This window comes from Theropithecus gelada, chromosome 5 (genome assembly GCF_003255815.1).
Source record: "Theropithecus gelada isolate Dixy chromosome 5, Tgel_1.0, whole genome shotgun sequence".
NCBI lineage: Eukaryota > Metazoa > Chordata > Mammalia > Primates > Cercopithecidae > Theropithecus > Theropithecus gelada.
Window position 1 is genome coordinate 49,490,075 of NC_037672.1, and position 16,336 is coordinate 49,506,410.

The 16,336-nt window shown below is 34.7% G+C and overlaps 1 protein-coding gene across 2 annotated transcripts in view; it reads right to left on the minus strand.

Moving 5' to 3' along the window:
* Positions 1-16,336, minus strand: part of GRID2 (glutamate ionotropic receptor delta type subunit 2) — a 1,538,331-nt gene that overhangs the window by 1,458,126 nt on the left and 63,869 nt on the right. The window lies entirely within an intron of this gene.

Genomic DNA, 16,336 nt, shown 5'->3' on the forward strand with positions numbered 1-16,336 from the left:
GAAAACAGACTAATACAGGTAGACATCAGAGTGATATTTATAACCCAAAATAATTCTTATCATTATAAAATTATTTTGATGTGCCTTCTTAGAAAGTTATCTGCCTTAGTACGTCTAAAACATGGTTTGATTTATAGTATTTTAATACCTATAAAACTTTTTAGGATTTTTTTTTTTTTTTTTTTTTACCATATTTACAAATCAGTACTTCACAGGAGGTGACATATAGAGTGTATTGGGCCTAGAATTGAGACTCTAGAACCGTCTCTTAGCTTTGGTGCTATCTTGTGACCTTAGGCCACCTGTTTAACCTTCTTGGTCTCTATTTTTCTCAAGTGTAAAAGAAAGTTGCAACAAAAGCCAAAATTGACAAATGGGATCTCATTAAACTAAAGAGCTTCTGCACAGCAAAAGAAACTACCATCAGAGTGAACAGGCAACCTACAGAATGGGAGAACATTTTTGCAATCTACTCATCTGACAAAGGGCTAATATCCAGAACCTACAAAGAACTCAAACAAATTTACAAGAAAAAAACAAACAACCCCATCAAAAAGTGGGCAAAGGATATAAACAGACATTTCTCAAAAGAAGACATTCATACAGCCAACAGACACATGAAAAATTGCTCATCATCACTGGCCATCAGAGAAATGAAAATCAAAACCACAATGAGATACCATCTCACACCAGTTAGAATGGCAATCATTAAAAAGTCAGGAAACAACAGGTGCTGGAGAGGATGTGGAGAAATAGGAACACTTTTACACTGTTGGTGGGACTGTAAACTAGTTCAACCATTATGGAAAACAGTATGGCGATTCCTCAAGGATCTAGAACTAGAATTACCATATGACCCAGCCATCCCATTACTGGGTATATACCCAAAGGATTATAAATCATGCTGCTATAAAGACACATGCACATGTATGTTTATTGCGGCACTATTCACAATAGCAAAGACTTGGAATCAACCCAAATGTCCATCAGTGACAGACTGGATTAAGAAAATGTGGCACATATACACCATGGAATACTATGCAGCCATAAAAAAAGATGAGTTTGTGTCCTTTGTAGGGACATGGATGCAGCTGGAAACCATCATTCTCAGCAAACTATTGCAAGAACAGAAAACCAAACACCGCATGTTCTCACTCATAGGTGGGTACTGAACAATGAGATCACTTGGACTCGGGAAGGGGGACATCACACACCGGGCCTATCATGGGGAGGGATTGCACTGGGAGTTATACCTGATGTAAATGACCAGTTGATGGGTGCAGCCCACCAACATGGCACAAGTATACATATGTAACAAACCTGCACATTATGCACATGTACCCCAGAACTTAAAGTATAATAATAACAATAAATAAATAAATAAAATAAAGAAATACATAAGTTAACATCTGCTCTTAATAATTTCTGCTAGCAAAAATGGGGCACAGCTAAAATTATAAAACAACAAGTATTTGAGTTGTTTTATAAACGTTTTAAATCAAGCACTTTTAAAGAGGTGGCAAAAGTTAAACACTAGAACTCATTTCAAAGGTTAACTATCTTCAACCATCACGATATACTGAGAAAATAAAACTATAAAAACACTTGAAAGAAATACAGTTGAATCAAAGTGTTCCTTTAATAACACGTAATCCCATTTGTTTATTTTTGTTTTTGTTTCCAGTGCTTTTCAGGTCTTACTCCCAAAATCTTTTCATATCAATGTCCCCAGCATTTTGTCAGTGTTTTCTTATAGTAGTTTTACAGTTTCCTGTCTTACATTTAAGTTTTTAATCCATTTTGAGTTGATTTTTGTATATGATGAAAGATAGGGAGCTATAAAATGTAGAAAGGAAAGTGGTGGTTACCAGAGGATGATGGGAAGGGTAGCAAGAAGGAGATGGAGAGAAGTTGGTTAATGGGTACACAAATACAGTCAGACACAGGAACAATTTCAAGTATTTGATAGTACAGTAGGGAGACTATGTTCACAATAATTTATTCTATATTTCAAAATAGCTAGAAAAGAATTGGAATATTTTTTAACACAAGTAAAAAAATAAATGTTTTAGATGATGGGATACCCTAATTTCCTTGATTTAATCATTATACATGACATACATATATCAAAGTATCACATGTACTCCTAAAAAGCGTATTATTATTATATATCAATAAAAGAAAGAAACATTGTTATGAATCAGTGATTTTGAACACACACACTAAAATATATATTTGTTTGAATTGTATTTGTGTGAAGAATGCAGCTGAGGGGATGTTAAATGATCTTATGTAGAAAATGCCATCTTTGTTCAAAGGAACTAAACTTTGAGCTGAATTCAAGCAGGAATTTAAAATACCTCTCTCATAAACTAGTAGACAAAAGGCAGCTGATTTTATCAAAAAGAACTCAGATGCCAACGAGAACACTGTCAGTGCATCAGCAGATGCAGAAAAGAGTTTCATCTAATGCAATTTTGTTGTAGGTGTTTTTTCTCAAAAGCAGGATGCCAACTATTAGAGGCATTTACTAGTGAAGATCAGAGCCATGTGTAGAAATCAGATGATGAGAGATTTCTACTAAAACGCTATAGTTAGAGCAAATGCACAATCCAATTTTTACTAAGTGGCAATAAGTTGTCTTATTCGGAAAATATAGGAACAGGCCAAGTTCAGCATGTAACATATAGTGGTGGATGCAGATAAAATAGAAAGTATCCCTTTAGCTATATATTAGGTTTATTACAAGTTCCTTAGATTAAAACAGAATCTCACAAGTACTCAAGGAATAATTATCAATTCTCATAATATTTTGTCTACTGTTCTCACTATAGGGGTTAACTTCAATGGCCGTCTCAATTAACCTTTTATCTTCCTAAAATTCAGAATTTAAAAACCCCTATAGGTAATACTATATTTTGCTACCTAGATTATATGGCTTCTACTTGTATATTAGTGGCAAGGTTCCTAGATACATAATGAGGAAGCCAGTTTAACACCACCAGTGTCTGAATTCTGTATTCTGTTATGAATATACATATTTTTGTATTTCTACTTATATATGCATTAGGAATAATATTTGGTGCATAAATGCATAATACACACACACACACACACACACACACACACACACACATATCAGTTATTCCTCATTTTACTGTAGTGTTTTCATGAAGGACCAATCCAATAATACTTACTTACAATTAATTAAATGAAAAAAATTATTTTATGGGGAAACATGATATATGTGCCCTGATTCACTTATTCAGAATTACTCAATTTACATTTGATTCTTGTTTCAAAAAATATCAGTAAGCAGTTTAATAAAATACAATCGTAATATAATAATGTGCTTATATTCATTTTGTTTGTTCTTACATAATACAATTACCCATTAAATTGCATATTCATCAGGCATTTTTTCTAACCTGATATGCATGTTTGAGCATATTTCCTTATACTTTTGGATTTCCAACAAAGTCCAGCCCATTTCACAGTTGATGCAGTGTGTGAATAATGGGAGTAGAGGAAGAAGAGAAGATTGAATATTTATTAATTTCTGATATTTCCAAAATATTCAATGTAGCTGAATGAGGAGAACAAAAAAAAGTATTAAACATGATACGTTTACTGGCATTAAACAGTTTCTCCTTTTCTCTCACTTTCTTACTTATGCAGATAGTTAAGGCAAGAATAAATGAAAAGAGATCCCAGGCATGGAATGGCATTAATCAGCAACCTCTTTTTCTCTTAACAAAATGAGTATTGATAATAGTTGAACCTTATTTTTGTAGAGGATACCATAATTTTCAAAGCTTTACACACTAAATTCACCCAGACATACCTAGTCACAAGATGCAATCCATGATTGCAACACAAAAATTACAATGGCTAAAAAGATGTTAAGCACACTTCTTTTAGCACCTGCAAATTTGTACAAATGTTTGTGCAAAAATTATGTGGTTTCATGAACATGATTCTATGTCTTTCTTATAGATTCTGAGCAGAACACAGACAGAAAACTAAATGGTAAATTTAAGCTTATAAATTTTATCAATTTTAAGTTATACTTAAACAACATCCTTTCTGGACCACAGTCCCATGATTTGATTAAAATATTAAAGGAAAACTTGTTTTAGGTTCATTCTCCTGATACACATTTAAAACTCTAAGAATGCACTCTACACTGCTGTGGCTGCCTGTTTTGGGGTCAAAAGCTGCAGTACTCACATATACCCCTCTTGCTGTCTGGTTTATTCTCTTGTAAGGTGGCTATTCATTTTACATAAATCTGTCTCAGGTATGGTACATTAACACTTTTCATTATATCCACATATTCAGATTGATAACCACAGATATGAACCTACCACATACTTCATCCTTATTTCTACTTTATATTTAACCTTTTATTTATGGAGATCCAGATTCAGATCTATTCCCTACACTTGACTCTATCCGCTTCAAGAATTCCTATTAAAAATGTGCTTGTAGAATAACTCTAAGTTAAGATTTGTACTACTCTCATCCCAGGTTAATACCCAATCTCAAAAGGCCCCTGGTTTACCCAAAATTTTCAAAATCATCAAATTATTCCTCATTTATTCATAAGGTGTTGTTGAAAAGAGTCAAACACTGTAAACAATTGGAAGAGACTTATTTGAAGAGACTTATTCTGAGTCACATATAGTGACCATAGCCGGTGACATAGCCCTCAGGAGGTCCTGAGAACATGTGTCCAAGGTGGTCAGGGTGCACCTTGGTTTTATAAATTTTAGGGAGACATGAGACTTCAATCAAACATGTTTAAGAAATGTATTGGCTTGGTCCAGAAAGGCAGGACAACTCAGAGTGGGGGCTTCCAGCTTATAAGTAGATGTAAAATTTTTTTCTGGTTGATAGTTGGTTGAGTTTATCTAAAGACCTGGGATTAATAGAAATGAATGTCTGGGTTAAGATAAAGGATTATGCAGACCCAAGTTCTTCTTTGCAGAGAAAGCCTTTAGGTACCAGGCTTTAAAGAGAACAACTTGTAAAATGTTTCTTATCAGACTTAAAGTCTGTGTTGATATTAATGCTCGGGAAGCATAATGAGTCTTCTTCAACTCCCCTTCCCATCATGGCCTGAAAGAAACAGCCTCCCAGATTAAATTTTACAAAAGCCCTTGCTGAGGAGGAGGTACATTTAGATGGTTGAGGCGGCGGTGGGGGGGCTTTGAATTTTATTTTTGGTTTACACATACATTCAGCAAATATGTATCAAACACATTACAGTGATGAAAAATAGGGAATCTACAGCCAGATTTCCTGAGTTAGAATACTGTACTTGCCCCTTACTAGCTATGTGACCTTTGTGTGTCACCTAATTTCCCTATTCCTTCATTTTCTCATTTATAAAATGGAGATATTAATAGTATGTACTCATCCTAGAGAGTTTCTGTGTATATTAGGGTGACAAGCAAAGTAAAAGTCACAAAAGCATAACTGACATATAAGTAGAAGTTTGATAAATATTAGTTATAATTCAATTTGTATGAGTAGTACTAAAAGTTAGGATGTATTTAGTTCTTGAAAAAAGGTCATAGTCTCTGCCTTTGTGGAGTTTACAATCCAGTGATGAGGATTGATATTAATGAACTTTGAAAACAAGATGTGGAGCTAGAAAATACTCATATCCAGCATGAAATTATTTTGTCATAACATTTGTAGTTAGAAGTATTTTCCATTACACATGAGAAAGAGAACGAGCCCCTGACAGCTGGAAGCTGGCCTGGCACTATCAGCTAGACTATGACATTGTTAGAAGTTGGGCTGACATAGCTGGGCCATGGTATTCTCTTACTGCACACAGGTAATTTCATAGCACACCATCATCACACAAAGCCACTCCTCACTATGATAGATCTAGACAACATCAGACCAGTACATAAAAATGTTTGAGCACAGACAAAACAAGAATATTGTGCAAACTACGAAAATGACCACACTTCCCCTATCTTGGCTATTATCAGTGAGTGCCAATTCTTTACCAATCAGAGTTTCTGCTTCAAAAGGAATTGTTTAGATTCCCAAACACAGAATTACCCCTACTTCCTGACATTATCCAATGCAGACAAAGCACCACTGCTTTGAATATGTCCCCAAATTACCTAACACGAACCTGTATCCTATAATAAGTTCTTTCTAACACTCTCTGACTGAAGCACCTATTCTTCATTTGTGTTAGTCTCTTTTGTTGCAACGTGCCAATAAAACCAACTTGTTTGAATAAAGGTGAGTTTCTGGTAGTCATCGTCAGGAGAACAGTGTCACACATTTTGGAATTTTTTCATTAAGAATAATAAGTTTTGGAATCAGATGTTCTTATTAATAATTTAAAATTTTCCGGAGTATAACTTATACAGCATCTGAGTTGATTAATTAATTTCTAAATCATAAATTCCTCTGAATTTCTCTTGTACAAATGGGCATAGAAGCTATCATATAAAAATAGGGAAAAAAAAGTATGTGTATTTGTTAATAGACTTAAAACAACAGAACAGGTATAACTTGGAGAAACTGGAGGGATTGCAGGTTTGGTTCCAGACCACCACAACAAAACAAATATCACAATAAAGTCAGTCACATAACATTTTGGGTTTGCCAGTACATGTAAGAATTATGTCTACACTAAACTATATCCTATTGCATGCACAATAGCATTATGTCTAAAACAATAATGTACATACCTTAATTTTAAAATTTCAGACAACCACCTGAACCCTCAGTGAGTCAGAATCTTTTGTTGGGGGAGGGTCAGGCTTCAATGTTAATGGTTGTCGATTGATCAGGGTGTTGGCTGCTGAAGGTTGGGGCGGCTGTGGCAATTTCTTAAAACAAGATGACGGTGAAGTTTGCCACATCAGTTGACGCTTCCTTTCACAAATGTTTTCTCTGTAGCATGCGATACTGTTTGATGTCATTTTAGTCACAGTAGAACTTCTTTTAAAATTGGAGTCCATGCTCTAAACCATGCTAGCTTTATCAACTAGGTTAATTAAATATTCTAAATCTATTGTCATTTCAACAATGCTCACAGCATCTTCACCAGGAGTAGATCTCATCCAAGAAACCGACTTTTTTGGCTTATCTATGTGTAACTCCTCATCTATTAAAGTTTTGTCATGAGATTGCAACAATTCATTCACATCTTTAGGCTCCACTTTCAATTATAGTTCTTTTGCTGATTCCACCCCATTTGCAGTGAGTGCCTCCACTGAAGTCTTGACCTCTTCAAATGCTTCCATGAGGGTTAGAATCAACCTCTTCCAAAGCCCTGTTAATGTGGATATTTTGATTTTCTCCCATGAATAATGAATGTTCTTAATTGCATCTTGAATGGTAACTCCTTTCCAGAAGATTTTCAACTTTCTTTGCCCAGGTCTATCATGAGAATCATTATCTATGACAGGTACAGTCTTACGAAATGTTTTTATTAAATAATAAGACTTGAAGCCAAAGTTACTCCTTCATCTATGGGCTGCAAAATAGATGTTGTAATAGCAGGCATAAAAACAACATTATCCTCCTTGTACATCTCCATCAGAGCCATCAAGTCACGAGGTCCATTACCAATGATCAGTGATATGTTGAAAGGAATCGTTTCTTCTGAGCAGTAGGTTTCAACAGTGAGCTTAAAAATTCAGTAAACCTGGCTATAAACAGATACTTTGCCATCTGGGTTTTGTTGCTCCATTTATAGAGCACAGACAAAGTAGATTTTACCATAATTCTTAAGACCCCTAGGGTTTTCAGAATGGTAAATGAACGTTGACTTCCACTCAAAGTTACCAGCTACCTTTGCCCATAACATGAGAGTCAGCCTGTCCCTTGAAGCTTGGAAGGTAGGAAGTGACTTCTCTCTAGCAATGGAAGTACCACATGGCATCTTCTTCCAATAGGAAGACATTTGCTCTATATGGAAAGCTGTTTAGTGTAGCCTCCTTAATAAATTATCTTAGCTAGGTCTTCTGGATAACACACTGCAACTTCTACATCAGTCTTGATGCTTTACCTTGTACTTTTTGTTATGGATATAGCTTTCATTTTTAATCTTCAAGAACCAACCTCTCCTAGCTTCTAAGTTTTCTTCTACAGCTTCCTTATCTCTCTCAGACTTCTGAGAATTAAAGAGAGTTAGGTCTTTTATTTGGATTAAATTGTGTTGTAACGGAATGTTGTGACTGGTTTTATTTTCTATCCAGACCACTAAAACCTTCTTCATATCAGCAGTAAGGTTGTTTTGCTTTATTATCATTCATGTGTTCCTAAAAGAAGCACTTTCTAGAACTTTCCCTTTTCTAGAACTTTCTAGAACTTTTCATTTGCATTTATAACTTTGCTAACTCACTACCAGGCCCTCCCTTTGTTAACCAACACTCTACTTTCTACCTTCATGAAGTCTACTTTTATAGCTCCTTATCTTTCACCACATACAAAAATCAATTCAAAATTATTTCAGACTATCTCAGCTCTGATATGCCTTCCTCACTAAGCTTACTCTCTTTTAGCTTTTGATTGAAAATGAAAGATGTGTGACTCATCCTTTCACCTGAACACTTAGAGGCCATTGCTGTATTAATTGTTCTAATTTCTTTTCTTTTCTTTCTTTCTTTCTTTCTATTTATTTATTTATTTATTTATTTATTGAGATGGAGTCTCACCCTGTCACCCAGGCTGGAGCACAGTGGCACAATCTCTGCTCACTGCAACCTCCACCTCCCTGCTTCAAGCAATTCTTCTGACTCAGCCTCTCCAAGTAGTTGGGACTACAGGCACCCACCACCATGCCTGGATAATTTTTATATTTGTAGTACAGACGGGGTTTTGCTATGTTGACCAGGCTGGTCTTGAACTCCTGACCTCGTGATCCACCCACCTCAGCCTTCCAAAGTGTTGGGATTACAGGCTTGAGCCACTGTGCCAGGCCAATTGGTCTAATTTCAAAATTGTTTTCTCTCAAGGAATAAGGAGAACCGAGAAGAGGGAGAGAGATGGAGAATGTCTGGAATGCGGAGCAGTCAGAACACACACAACATTTATTAAATTTATCATCTTATATGGGTGCAGTTCATGGCTCCCTAAATAAATTACAGTGTAACATCACAGATCACCATAACAGACATAATGATAATAAAAAAGTTTGAAATATTGAGAGAATTACCAAAATGTGTGTGACACAGAGACATGAAGTGAGCACATGTTGTTGGTAAAATTATGCCAATGGATTTGCTCGATATACAGTTGCTACAAACTTTCAATTTGAAAAAAAATACAACAACTGCAAAGTGCAATAAAGTGAAGTATAATAAGACAAGATATGCCTGTATTTATTTTTAAAGTCCCAGTGTTTGCTACATAAATATGTATTCGTATTAGATATCTAAAAAGAATCTATGAACAAATGTTTCAATTTACTGTTTCTGACTGAGGTTTTTTTAATTGGTAAATATTTTGTTTAGGGAAACTTTTTTTTTTTTTTTTGGAAGAAGGGAAATAAATTTATTTCCTACCTCTTACAGTGGAAATATTTCCCATACTTGTGAAATAAGATTTTTGGCCTTTTTCCCCAAAGTGCCTCAATTCTATATGGTTCTATGTAAGAATCTACAACTTTCCAAGATCCTAAATGTACATCATCATGTGAAAATGCAGTCGACATTTGCTAGACCATATGCTTTGAATAAATTAGTTTTTGCAATATATTAGCTAGCTAGATACTGCTGTGTGCTGGTAGTGATATGTAAGAATTTTTCTGAACATGACCCTGCAGCTGAGGCATGTCACAGGTACATAGTTCAGTCAGCAGCATTTAAAGTAGTTAAATCAGCCTTGTAAACAAGCTTTCTGTCCTTCGGCCCAGAGCATCTGATTAAAAATGTTTGAAAAATTACAAATATTTAAGGAGTAGGTGGTTTGTATTTGCTTTATTACAATATTTAACAATTGAATTGGTTATGATCTCAGATAAGTCACCTTTCTATGTATATTTCCACAGATACAGACTAACACTTTATTAAAGTTAGGACCATTCGGGGATATGTATGAGGGGAAATTCTTTCTTTAAAGTAATAGAAAGTCTATTATTAGGGCATTGAATCAAAAGATGTAACCTGGCACCTAAGAAAAAATAATATATTTCATATATTTATTATCATTTGCTTTATTTTTGTGAAGTATATTACTGGCTCATTATTTCAATGAGCAAAAGCTGGTTTTTAACAGCTAGTAATCTGATCAGATTTTTAGGAAAATTATATGAGATTTATTTAATCAGCAAGAGGAAAATAATAGGATGGACTAAGATCTCACACGGTCTTTTGAAATCCTGTAACCTAATACTTTTTTTTTTTTTTTCACAATTTACTCATTCAATTGAAACATGCCTTTAAAACCAGCATAAATCTGTAGCTACATAAGTGTCAGTTCCACTGAATGATCAAAAGTCTAGGAATTGTTCACATTATACGTGTCTTGACTTTATTAGAATTCTTGATTTTTCCTTCAGGTCATATTAAACACCCTTCAATTTTCTGGCTCACTCTTTGATACAAAGTCATGCTAGAAACATTAAATCATAGACTCTGAGTAGGATGAGACCTTAGAAGTCATCTAACACAACCTCTAGCAAAACACAATAATCTCTTACATAATGCCTCTTCATAGGATTATAATTAGATTATAAACTCCTCATGAGCTTAGGTTTCCTATAAACCACAGAATTAAGAAAAATCCAAAGTGAATATAAAACTAAGCTGTAAGCAAGTAATAAATAAAAGTGAATGATTCACATCACAGTGCATTTATTAAAACTTTAAATATATTGTTATTGTGTTATTGAGCCATTAATTGTCAGTATTACAGCGTGAGACAGCACAAGGAGTCTCCAATAAAAATCATTTTTATTTGTTAAAAATAAAAGCCCATCATATTTGGAAAGTCTCAGTCATAAAACTTTCCAATGCCTCACCTGTTTCACTCCCTACCTCTTAATGCTTCTCAAGGACAACTCTAGGTCCTGAGCCTTAGAGAATAGCATTTAGAAATACAGCTCTAGATGGCTGGTTAGCCTCTTTAAAGACACTATTACAGCTTATCACATCATTCTCTACTTCATGACAGCCAAAAGGCATGTGTCCCTCAGCATTTGGTATTACCCAGACTCTGAGACCCATACTGTTTATTTTGGCCTAAAGTTACCCAAGATCCCACTTTCTCATGTTCTAGCCCATTTCACTTCTGAGTCTTATTTATTTCTCATTGGTGATTCCAAGCTACTATCCCTTCTCTCTCTTTGAGCTCACAACATGTGATTATATTACACTCTTGCTCTCCTCTTGCGGTCAACTAGCACTCCTGGTCAGTGGGGTCCAGGGTGTTACAATTTTCATTTTCAAGAGATCATTTGGAATTTAGAGAACTGTCTAAGGAGACAACTTAGATACGTGCAGTCCAATGAGAGATCAGAGTAGCTGAAGTAATGATGCTAGTAGTTAACACAGATCAAACAGACAGATTTTTCACCTGCCCCCTTCTGGCCTATTCTCTACAAAGAGACACATTTTAAAAATCTTATCATGCCATTTCTCTGCTTAAATCTTTAAATAACTTCCAATTTCACTTAGATGAAAATACCATAGCTTAAGTATCCTAAGTGATTGCAGCTACACATCTCCCTTTAAACTTGCCCTTCCTGCCCAGTGCTCACTATATGCTGCCATACTGGTGTTTTAGTCACCCCCATATGTAAATCTTTCTTACCTAAAGCAATTCTCTTTCCCTTTGTTTGCCCTGCCCCTGCCTCTCATTCTTTCCATGGCAAGCTCCTTCTGATTCTTAAAACTCTCAGCTTAAATATCAAATCAATTTGCTTACTACTTTCAGAATCAGACCACCCCTAAACCATGCTCAATATTCATCCATTAATTTTTCCTGACACTGAACATTTTGCAATTTTATTGGTGTACATGCACGTTATTTTATCACTGTTCTCTGTCCCATTATAAATTAAGTCTTAATTAACATGTGTAGCAAGACTTTTCGGATTAGAATATCACCATTTGTCAACTATCACAATATCAACCAATCCAGGCAAAAATCATCCATGGAGGTTAAAACTAATGGATAAAAGTCTGAAGAGTAATAGGTAATTACACAGTGCCAACAGTGCACAATTTGAATCTAATCATGAGGAAGGAAACAAACTAAAATTAAGGGACATTCTACAAAATTAATGGTAAAATGTCAATGGCATGAGCTACAAGGAAGAATTCAAGAAATATTCAAAATTGAAGGACTACAGAGATATGAAAACGAAATGAACCCCCGTGATCTTTTATTTACTTTTCTATGAAAGACATTTTTAGGCATGTGGTTTGCAAATATTTTTCCCCAGAACACAGGCTGCTGTTTTATTTTATTGTTTCTTTTGCTGTGCAGAGATTTTTAGTTTGATGTAGTCCCATTTATTTACCATTGCTGTTATCGTAGCCTGAGTTTTTGTTACGATATCAAAAATCATTGCCAAGGCCAACCCAGGAGCTTTTCTCTCATATGTTCTTCTCACAGTTTTATAGTTTCAGGTCTTACCTTTAGGTCTTTTATCCATTTCTGAATTGAGTTTTGTATGTGGTGGCTTGATTTCTTATGTAGCTTATAAAGTAAATTTTGATGTAATTCTAGATAATAATAATGTCAAAACATTTTGGAACAACAGCAACATTTTTGGGAACTACTAATTCCCAGGGTGATAGATACTAATAGTAGTCAATTTTCCTTGAATACATAATATATGGCAGGCACTTTGCTAAGCTGGTTATATGATTACCTCATGTATTCCTCACAACGCTGTTAAATGTATACTATTATGCCTATTTTTGAAGAGAACAAAATAGGTTTAGATAACGTTGTTTTTAGTTTTTCAAATGTTTTCTAGCTGTCAAGGGAACTAAGGAAATTAGATATCTTACTCCATTCTATTTGATTCCAAGGAGTTGAGATAAGGAATATAATATGGGAAACCAAGAAGCATGGAGGATTTAAATGTGAAAGATTGGCACTTAGCTGGCTGCTTGATAGTGGGGACATAAATTTAACATTTCTGAGCCTGTTTCTTCATCTACAAAAAAGAAAGTATTATACTATTTTACTGATATAAGTTTTTTAATGAGATAATACAAAAAAGACATAGTGTCTATAAGCAAAGTACAAGGGAAGTACATAGTAATAATATGTAACAGTAGCTAACATTTGTTATGAGCTTAATGTAGATGAAGTGTTGCATATTTAATCTTCACAGCAATTCTTTGAAATATGTCTTTTTATTATTCTCATTTCTCAGATGAGGAAACAGCTCTTGAAAATGAGGTTGAATAAAGGTAGCAATGCCAGTGAGTGGCGGAGAAGTGATTACAACTCTGATCCAGCTGACACCAGAATCAGCCCTCTTAAGCACTATTATGTGCTGATTATTTCTTTTTGATTAATATTATTTTTATAAAGAAGTCATAATTGTATTACATTATGGAGTACAGTGTGGTCTTTTGATATATGTTTACAATGTGGAATGATTAAATCAAGCAAATTAATATACATCACTCAGTTTTTGTGGTAAGACATTTGAAATTTACTTTCTACTTAGTTACTTTGAAATATACAATACAATATTATTGATTCTATTGTTGTGGAATATATTTCAAATTTTATTCTTCTTATCTAGCTGAGACATATTACCTTAGACCAGGAACTTTCCATTCCCTCTCCACCACTACCACCACCCCCCACACCACCACCCCCATCAGCACCCAGTCTCTGGTCACTCTCATTCTACTCTCTACTTCTTATGAAATCAATGTTTTTTAAATTCCACACATAAATGAGATCATATGGTATTTGTCTCTCAGTGCCTGGCTTATTTCACTTAGCATAATGTCCTCTAGATTCATCTACGCTGTCCCAAATGAACTAATTTGGCCGTTTAAAGTCTATACTAGACCTCTCCTTCTCACTGGAAAAAACAAAAAACAAAAAACAAAACTCTTTTGATTCTAGCTAATAATAATCTCTACCCTTCATGACTTATTGTAACACTCATTTTTTTTGTTATTGAATAATACTATTCTGTATTGGATATAATAATTTCATATAAATAAATTTGAAGGGAAATAATCTATATCTAAACAACTCTATGCCTTAAGAAAGTTAACAGAGGTGAGTATTGACTTTATGAATGAATTATAGCTATTTTTACACCTGTTCTGGTGATGAACACAAACATCTTGAACTCATTCAACTTTGCATAACAGAAACCTGTTTATTTTTTCCTTCCTTCTTTCTTAGTTCTTTTAAACATACATTTAGTATGCTAACTTTTACAGAGGCTACAAGAAGTGTTTAAAATGCTTAAGCATGTTCATAAGAAAAATTATGAAAAATCTTACCACGAGTGTAGAAATGTAGTTTGATGATAATCTTTTTATTCTTTTACAATTTGATATTTAGACATATTATACCAGCACTTTGGGAGGCAGAGGTGGGTGGATAACTTGAGGCTAGGAGTTCGAGACCACCTTGTGCAACGTGGTGAAATCTCCATCTCTACTAAAAATACAAAACTTAGCTGGGCATGGTGGCAGGTGCCTGTAATCCCAGCTACTCAGGGGGCTGAGACACAAGAATTTCTTCAACCCAGGAGGTGGAGGTTGCAGTGAGCCGAGATCACGCCACTGCACTCCAGCCTGGGCGATAAAGGGAGATTCTGGGTCTCAAAAAAAAAAAAAAAAAAAAAAAGTGAAAAGAAAAAAGAATGAAAAAAAGTAAATGTAATCCCAGACACAGTAATTAATAAAATTTACTTTAAAAATGTGTTATTTTGAAAATTTCATTAAAAAAATCACGACCAATGAAAACTAAGCTAAATACTTTCCATGTGATATTTTAGAAATGTAGTATATTGTATTGAATTCAGTATAAAATAGAAGTCTAAATGACAAAATAATTTTTAAAAAATAGCAGATTCAAAGATAGATATCCAGAAAAAAAAAGAATCACTGTAAATTGTGTGTTATAAATCATCAGTAATTGACCATAGCATAATAATCCTTTCAGTCATTGCATATCAATTTTGAAGAGTATGTGTCTTCTGAGGCAGTAGTGGTTCTTTCTCTTATCAAACATGTCCTCCTTAATAGTAAGTTTCATGTTATTTAACTAAAATGCTAAAGGTGACCTTCAAGAGTTCTCATTATTCTGAAATCAAAATGAGTTCATACTTTTAGACACACCTCATAGCTGAAAAATTTTGTCCTGTTTGAGAGCCTGTAAAAAATGCAGAAGACACTAGCATATTGTTTAAAAGACTTCCAAAGATATGCTTAAGATCACTGCTCTGAAGCAATTCACATGGGGGGACTCATTAAAATACAGTTTCTTATTTGGTACATGTGGTATGGGGGCACCTAATATTCTACTTCTCTAGTCAACTACCAGGAGACGCTGATGCTGCCACACAGAGTGTTGTCTGCTGGCCATACTCTGAGTAGTAAGATTCTGAAAGCAATGCCCTCTCAGGTATATTCACTTAATAGTATAAAAGTTAACAATAATATCCAGAACCTACAAAGAACTCAAACAAATTTACAAGAAAAAAACAAACAACCCCATCAAAAAGTGGGCAAAGGATATGAACAGACATTTCTCAAAAGAAGACATTCATACAGCCAACAGACACATGAAAAAATGCTCATCATCACTGGCCATCAGAGAAATGCAAATCAAAACCACAATGAGATACCATCTCACACCAGTTAGAATGGCAATCATTCAAAAGTCAGGAAACAACAGGTGCTGGAGAGGATGTGGAGAAATAGGAACACTTTTACACTGTTGGTGGGATTGTAAATTAGTTCAACCATTATGGAAAACAGTATGGTGATTCCTCAAGGATCTAGAACTAGAAGTATCATTTGACCCAGCCATCCCATTACTGGGTATATACCCAAAGGATTATAAATCATGCTGCTATAAAGACACATGCACATGTATGTTTATTGCGGCACTATTCACAATAGCAAAGACTTGGAATCAACCCAAATATCCATCAGTGACAGATTGGATTAAGAAAATGTGGCACATATACACCATGGAATACTATGCAGCCATAAAAAAGGATGAGTTTGTGTCCTTTGTAGGGCCATGGATGCAGCTGGAAACCATCATTCTCAGCAAACTATCACAAGAACAGAAAACCAAACACCGCATATTCTCCCTCATAGGTGGGTACTGAACAATGAGATCACTTGGA